The 8,493-nt window shown below is 36.5% G+C and overlaps 1 protein-coding gene across 1 annotated transcript in view; it reads left to right on the top strand.

Annotated features, from left to right (window-relative positions):
* The first annotated feature begins 834 nt into the window (after positions 1 to 834).
* LOC118741723 (alpha-mannosidase 2x) overlaps positions 835 to 8,493 on the top strand; it is a 148,268-nt gene continuing 140,609 nt past the window's right edge. Inside the window, exons 1-2 of the mRNA XM_036473700.1 lie at positions 835 to 1,197; positions 5,011 to 5,040. The gene's annotated coding sequence lies outside the window, so the exon portion shown is untranslated. The remainder of the gene's footprint in view (positions 1,198 to 5,010; positions 5,041 to 8,493) is intronic.

Below are 8,493 nucleotides of genomic sequence, written 5' to 3' on the forward strand. Positions count from 1 at the left end.
AATTCATAACTCAAATTGTTGTAGAGTGCGCCCCATAATACTAAACTTAAATATTGCGCAATACTCAGAGCTACCATAGTGATTTTTTTCAGTTTTTTTTTTTGAGATGGCATACTTTCAAAAACTATTTTCTTTTTATCAAAAAATTTTTATGTGAAAAATGTTTCAAGAAAAAACAATTTTTAAAATATTCCTTTCCTTTAGAGATCCCAACCCTACTATGCACGAAAGTCTTCTATCACAAAACGACCGGCACTTGCATACATATATTCAAATTGATTTTGGCTGAAATTCACTCGTAAGTAAATTGCATAATCTGCCTAAATAAAGAAAAAAAAATTCAAATAAAAATTTGATTATTGTCAAAGAAAGTTGGCAACGCGTTCGAAATTTAAGCACTGCCCAACTCTATGCAATACTTTGCAGGCCGCATCATGAAAGTATGCGACAGTGAAACAGCGAAAGGCACTTCAGTAGCTATCTCTTTTTAGAAATGTCAATAACAGCTGTGTGCAGGAACGCATTTTCGACCAAAGCGCCATCTGGAGGTAAATTTTACAAGCTAAAAATTTCAATTTCTTTAAAAATAATATCTTATTTAAATAGATGCTGATCATAAAATATTAATTTATATTAAGCGCTTTCATTTCCCAACTAATTTATATAAATTTCCTTACTTTTAGTTAGCAACTAGCGCCGTTATGCAGGCAATATTCACTCAAGTTAATTTATTTCTCTAGTCAAAAGCACAGCAACCCTGCAGGTACCGCGCAATCGTATTTTTCTACCATCGCAGACATTTCGCCGTCTGGCAATCTCGTTTGTGCTGTTCCGTCGAAGGGTTGTTGTGTATTTCTTCGCTCCGCTTGACGTGCAATTTTTTTTTATTCGGGGTTGAATAAATAATAGATTTTTTTTGCAAAAATAAGCAAAATAAATCAATAACAATTTGTGTAATTTAAACATTTTTGCAAAGTTTTAAAATATGTTCTACGATAGCAGTGTATTTTCGATGAAAAATCGCTTGGCAGCTATCCCAAGCGGCAGATGAATTTTATGCAGTGATTGTTGTTTGTGCGGTTTGTGTTTGTAGTGTTGTTGCATTTCGTGTTCAGGCTCAGCTCTGCGCTGGACTATATTGATTGAAAACGAGCGAACAAACGCAGGGGTGAGCAAAGTGGTTGATTTTGGAAGAAGGTTTGTATGAAAAGTTGAATTTGTTGTTATTATGTTCAAATTTTATTTCATGAATTCTTTGTGATCAATTTATTTATGCATACATATACGAGTACATATTTACATACATATCGTCATCTGAAATGCAAAAAGACGTAACACCATCGTAAATGAAATGGAAAAAGTCGTGATTAATATTTTAATTATTTTTTCATAAAATGATGTGGGGAGTTGTAATTCGATGAAATTCATCATATAAATCAAAAAGTGAATTTTGAATTTTTTATTAGTTATGACTTTTTGCATTTCAACGATGATGTTTGTTACGTCTTTTTGTATTTCAGGTAACGGAATGTATGTATGCATATGTATATCGTCGTTTAAAGTACAAAACCGCGTCTAAACAAAGTGCAAAACCGCGTATGTGAGGTTGCATATATTATTTTCGAGAGAGTAAAAACAGTCATATTTCAAAATGGTTCTCTTTTTCATAAAGCAGTCGCATTTCTGGCTAGTATATTTCAGGACGAATGGAAAAGGGTTGAGCCAAGAGCTTGTGTGAGCAAATCCAATTTTTGGAAGCAAATGTCAGATACGCGGCTTTGTACTTTAAACGACGATATGTATGTACATATGTATGTATATAAGTTGACTTCATTAGTAGGTACCTAATATGTACACGAACATTACTCCATAAAGGTTATTAGGGCATTGTAATGAATTAGCAGTCAAGAAACACATGCCTGCACCTACCTGCCTTCATATCGCTCATTAGCTAGAAGAACGTCATAACTCATAAAAACAAAAATGTTCGTATAATACTTACACATTTTTAGTTAGGTAGGCCATTGAAGAAAAAACTTGTATAGTTTACACATCGTATATATAAAAATTAATTGAAACGGCTTTCCCGATTTGAACAATTCTTTTTTTGGCTTGTTCGTTATAATTTCCACATGGTTAAAAATAACAAGGAATTTTTAGCCAAAAAAAACGACTCAAAAGTATATATATATATATATCTATATATATTTCATGATCCGATCTAAAGCAGTACGGGATCACCTCTGAGACAATACCTTTCCGATGCCTCTGAGACACTACCTTTTCTGCAGTTCTACAAATTGAACGTTTGAGACGAATGCCCCATGACTCACAAGAGGCCACTGGAGGCGCTGTACAGAACTTTGAAAGATCTTCGTAATAACCAAAACGTTTTTGGTGGAGCCATGAGTCTATTGTACGGCGATTTTCGTCAGATACTTCCAGTTATTATACGATCAACTGCAGCCTGAAGTGCCCCGGACGACGTACAACAATTCAAATATAACAAATGGTCGAGCGAACGAGTAATATGTCGAAGAACTCAATGTGACTATTCAAAACTTCATTCCGAGATGTCAGTCGACCCAGTAATCAACCAGGAACAAGTAGTCAACAATTCCATTGAATATCTTAATTCGCTGGAATTGCCTGGACTACCAGGCACACAATTTAAAATTAAAAGTAATATCAGTCATCATCATGTTGCGTAGCCTTAATTAACCTCGACTATGCAATGGAACGAGATTGACTGTGAAAAAGTTAGTAAATAATGAGGGAACGATTATGAAGAGAATATCCCGATGATTTCAATGGACTTGCCGTTCGAGTTTAAGCGACTGCGATTCCAAGCGCGTTTGGACTTTGCGATGTCCGTAAACAAATCACAAGGCTAGTCGTTGGAAGTTTGCAGATTTAATTTGGAATTTCCGTGTTTCGCGCATAGAAAATTATATGTCGTTATAATCATGTAAATTGTAAGTGATACGAAGTTCACTGGGTCATCTTCTAGTACATATGTACATAAGTATGTATATTCGTACACGATCAAAAGAAATCTAATTAGGTCCACATGAAATGGACTGTTCAAGAAATAACCTTTGAATTATTATTATTATTATTATTATGTGCTACAGTGTACGCTCAATATTTTCGACTACCCATAATGGCAAAGGTACAGTTATTGTGGCAGTTTAATTTTATACATTGATGGTTCTATAACGGCGACAGTTGCCGAAAAAGGTTATATTTGCGTTACTCTTATTTTCTCTTCAATTAACTTTCTGATTTGATTGAGATACGTAGATACGCTACGTTTTTCTCAACATAAGTAGACATGAGTCACTTTGGAGAAATTTGAAAAAAAGTTGCAGTTTTTCCGCCGGGTTAACAAAATTTATTATATTTTAAGACGTCCACCAAAATATTTCGGAAAAATATTAAGATTTAAGCGAGCTGGACCGATTTGAAAATACCTCCAAAAATGAAGTTTTTTATAAATAAAAATAGTTTCTTAAAGAACTTTTTTAAAAAATGACAGATGACAAATTAGATTAAGCTTAAAATATCTGCATAAAAATATTTGAACATCCTTTCAATGGAATCGTAAGAATGAGATTTTTGATGGTGTTTTTTTACTTTTTAAAATATTGGTTTACGAAAAACTTGAATAACTGGGTCATAAATGTTCTGATTTAGACTTATGTGATTTCAGTAGAAAGGTATTTTCACACTGTTTTTATTTCTGGCCAAAAAAACGTCATTTGTGTCCCATCTTGTTTTTTCGAATACCAACACATCTTAATTCAACTTTGAATGACGTTCGTTCATCCTATCTTTCTCTTTCATCTTTTGAATGAGTTTATTAGCAAAGAAATAAGAAGGGTGAGAAAATACCTTTCCAATGACACCTCTTAAGTCTAAATCGGAAAAGTTTAGGTTCAGTTATTCAAGTTTTTCCTATACCAATCTTTGAAAAAAGTTAAAAAATAGCATCAAAAATCTCATCATTATGATTCCGTTAAAATTTTTTTTTTAGTTTTTTTTTTAATATTTTTATGCAAGTATTTTAAGCTTAAACCGTCATTTGAGGGGATTTTTTCAAAAAAACTCTTTAAAAAACAATTTTTATTCTTTAAAAACTCCATTTTTGGAGGTATTTTCAAATCGGTCCAGCTCACTTAAATCTTAATATTTACCCGAAATATTTTGGTGGACATCTTAAAATATAATAGATTTTATAATTCCAATGGAAAAATAGTACCGAGTGATGCAGTCTAATGTCCATCCTTAATGCTTTGTTGTTGTCGCTTGATACAGTTTTCATTTGCTCATTGATGATTTATCTTTATGAGGTCTGCTGTTTATATACCTCCGTATTTTTTTACATATTTAGTCTTTGTTTTTATTCTGTAATTCTACTGTCTTTCTTGTTTGCACTGGTGCGCATTAATTTTTGATCATGTGATTTGCGAAGTTCGATTTTGTTGTAGTAGCCTCTTCGAACTCCTTCTTGATCGTGGTAGTTAATATTTTTTTCCTCTTCCATTTCCTTAGTAAGCCGACAGGCGACCGCTGTTAGAGACAATTTTTTCAATTTTTAGATGCCGTTCGGACCTGGGGTCGAACCTTGGAACCACTTCACCGGCCGCCTTTCTGCATATATAATAATTTATAGTAAACATTTCTATCGCAGAATTATTATTTTTTATTATTATCTTGGAGCTAAAAGAAACATCGAAATCAGTTCCTTTCGCGAGTTGTAAGTTAAACTCTGGAAATTTTATGATTTCGTAAAAAAAATCCTAGTGTAATACCTTCACCCACTACCAATTGAAGTATTTGTTGGTGAGTGGTTTTGTCATTACATACAAACATTTTAACAAAGTATGAATAGTTTATTTGTTATTTTATGTTAAATATTTTTTTTTATCTTTTTCACCTGCATTTATCTCTCTAAATACGACCAATAAACCATTTATAGCCAACTTTCTTTTAATTTTTCACTTGCAGGCAACGCGCTTTAAAGATAGAGAATATCAGGTAAGTGCTGCTAAAAAATTAAATAGAATGAATAGTTATTTGTTTGTAAAATAAATTCTCTTTTTTTAATTTGCTAAAATGCTTCATAAATAAGCCAAATTATTTAAAATGTTGTGCACTGATTTCTTGCTGTGTGCTATTTTTAAGTGCCCAAAGACCCTCCCAGACAGAAAGTAATGTGCTGTGACCACTGCACTAAGGAGCACTTCGGCGGCTAAAATAGACGAGACATCACACCGGAAATAACACAACAACACGGGGGGGCAACTACTTAAATAGTAAACATGTGAAACAATGTAGACGGACAGACCGGCAGCAGACAAGACAGCACACCACACAAATTTGGCAGCTACAGTGGCGTGCACTTTTAAAGCGAATCTGATTGCTCACGTAATATTACAAAAAAAAAAAAAAATAACATGAAATGCCTCTTTCGACGAGTGTTTTTATGTGACAAGCAACGAAGCGTTTAACAGCAGACGAAAGTCTGCATTTCTATACGCTTACTATTTGGCTACTTGGCATGGGAGCGTATTTCCTCAGCTACATGCATTTACATATATTCACATGAATCCCGCCAAAGCGGGTCAACCAAGCAACTAACATGCCCAACCAGTTGCCGTCTACAATAATTTGTAGCTATGTATTTATTTGTTTGTTGCACCTGACGTTGCCAATTCGTCTACAAAATGCTAATGCGTCACTGAACAAATTGTTTTCTGAATTGAAATTGAGTAGGAGAATGTTGTGAGAGCATGTGAATGGTGTGATTTCAACAAATGCAAAAGAAAATAAATTACCTTGTAGAAAACATGAACAACGAATTATGTATGCTTTTGTTGGTTTTAAAACCAAAAGAAAATACTAGTCAGTGGAAAAGAAGTTTAACGCCAAAGAGGTGTTAAATAAAAAAAATAAAAAATCAAAACTGAAGAAAAACAAGCCGCGACTGCCAAGTACTCATGAAATTTAATATGTATATATCTTTGTTCCGAAATGGCCCCGAAAAATTGCTGAACTGGTTCCGAACTATTCTCTTAATGATCTCGAAAAAGTCCCGAACTAGTGTCGAATAGGTCACGAGCTAGATCGCAAAAACTCGTGAACTAGTGCCGAAATGGGCTCGAAGAAATCCCAAAACGGTCCCGAAGAAGTCCCACGAGAAAAGGCCAATCAGCAATCCAACAAGTTGTCTGCAGTCCCATCTGCTCAATGAAATCAAATACGTATGTAATAAGCAATACCTTCTGAAATTGTAGGCAACATGCATTTTGCCAAACTGCAGTCGTTCGAAGCCTCCCAGGTATTGCTAAGTGAAATGCCTCCCAGTTTCTGCTGGCGCCTTCGATGGCCGAAGGTTATGGTGCTACAACTGATTCCGAAACCAGTAATACCTTGTCTTAGCGCCCCCTATGTAGGTATATGGTATGATGTCTCACTACCAGGTCCTCCAGACTAACCTGGCCCAGAATAAAACAAGTTCGTTATATTTTCCCGCTCTATTTAGTCGAGACTTGCAGTGGAAATTGTGGGCCGACCGGCGGGCCAATGCCTTAAGTGCAGCTTGGTTATCGTTACAAATACCTAAACTCCTACTCGACCTGGTCTACTGAGGTATATTCTCAAAAAAAATATGTGAAGTTTGTCCCCATTAGCTTCGATACAGATGCTAGATTTTGTTTCTGTATCGGATTTGAAGCGATCAACATAAATTCTACGAGTGTGTGCCCGGGCTTGACTTTTGGGTTAGGTACGCAGGTAGGTAGGTGTCACTGTCACTGCTACGCAGGTACACACATAGGCCAAGAGTTGAATGTCCGTTGTGATACCACCGCTAAGAGTTTTCATCTCCCTTGTTAAACCTTTTTTAAGCCTTGCCGAAACTCGTCAAGCTTGATGGCTATTTTTATGTTGAGACCTATTACTGCATACTACTATGTTTAGGACCCCGGCGAAGTCGGTCAGAGTCAGTCCATTGTTGGACGTTTCGTCATGAAGGCTGGATTTTATGACAGTGGCGCCAAAGGTCCCTTCCTTCGCCACCCTGGCATTGAACTCGCCAAGCACGATTTTGAGTTCATGGCGGGAGCAGCGCTGCTTGGACGCTTCGTCCTTCTCCTCCGTTGGAGCATAAGCACAGATGAGCGAGATGTTGAAGAATGTCACTTTGATGCGGATTGTGGTTAATCGCTCGCCTACCGGATTGAACGAGAGTACTCGGCGACGGAGTCTATCTCCAACCACGAATCCAACACTGCGCTCCTTTTCAAGACAGCTGTGGTAGATATCGCAAGGGCCCAGGCATCTCTTGCCTTGCCCCATCCAGCGCATTTCTTAGATGACGGTGATGTCCGACTTAGTCCTTACGAGGACATCAAACAGCCGATCAGAGGCACCTCTGCCATTAAGGGTCCGGACATTCCAACTGCATGCCCTCAAATTGTAGTATTTTAAACTTTTGCCGTGGTCGTCATCCAAAGGCGGCGTCTCATTCGAGGCTTCGTTGTTTGTCTTTATTGGAAATAGTTTTTACGTGGTGGGTCTCAAGCCCAGCGCACAACCCATTGCTGGGAGATTCCTATATTATTGGCCTTAATTCTAGGGATTGGTCCTCGGAAAGCTCGAACGCGAATACTCTAGACTATAGCCACAGGTCGCAGTTTCAAGGCAATATTTATAAATTTAGCCATCCAAATAGGGAGAGCCTTAGTGGATTGCTAATTACAGCAGCGTTTTTTTTTATTTCTATGAATATCATAAATACATACTACCATAACTCAAAAGCCAGACGGTTTTGTGCTTTTGAGCCAAAAACAATACCTAATAAGTTTTAAAGATTTTTTTGTATCAAAACTTTATGAAAACCCTTGATGTGAGTTTACTTTGTGGGTTAACTGCCCGCAAGTCAAAACTTTAAATTTTTCTACATATAACGAATGTAATTGAACATTGATGCGCGCATTCGAAAAACCCGTTGGTACTCCAACATCTAAATTTGCTCACTGTAAACATTTTCTTATTGTCATTATCAAGCGAAAGTTTCACAATGTATATATTTATTGTAGTTTCTAGGCTATTTGAATGGCACATTTGTTGTCACTTTCATTTCTTCCCGGATTTTCCCCAAGCGCTTTTCCTTTCCTAACTTTTACTCAAGTATCAAGTACATATCAATACCCAGCGCGGCGACATCTTTACGAATTCACCCATTTATTTGCTAGTCCGCCTGGTTGGCTGGCTGCGTGCTTGTCAGTCGGTCGGTCGGTGATATTTGCCTTCTGACTTAAACGTACTTACTTATTTGTTTTGTATTTGTTTATTCTATTTTTGCTATTGTCTGGCCATCAGCGCTGTAGAGCTCATTCATTTTTACGCTGAAATAGGCTTTTTCCCCGCTAACAGGTCCCCTCGTTGCCGTCGTTTATTCACTTTTATCTGTCAGCTTACGGATGC

The sequence above is a fragment of the Rhagoletis pomonella genome, unplaced genomic scaffold (genome assembly GCF_013731165.1).
Source record: "Rhagoletis pomonella isolate Grant_MI unplaced genomic scaffold, Rhpom_1.0 Rhpom_scaffold_00001, whole genome shotgun sequence".
NCBI classification, from domain to species: Eukaryota; Metazoa; Arthropoda; class Insecta; order Diptera; family Tephritidae; genus Rhagoletis; species Rhagoletis pomonella.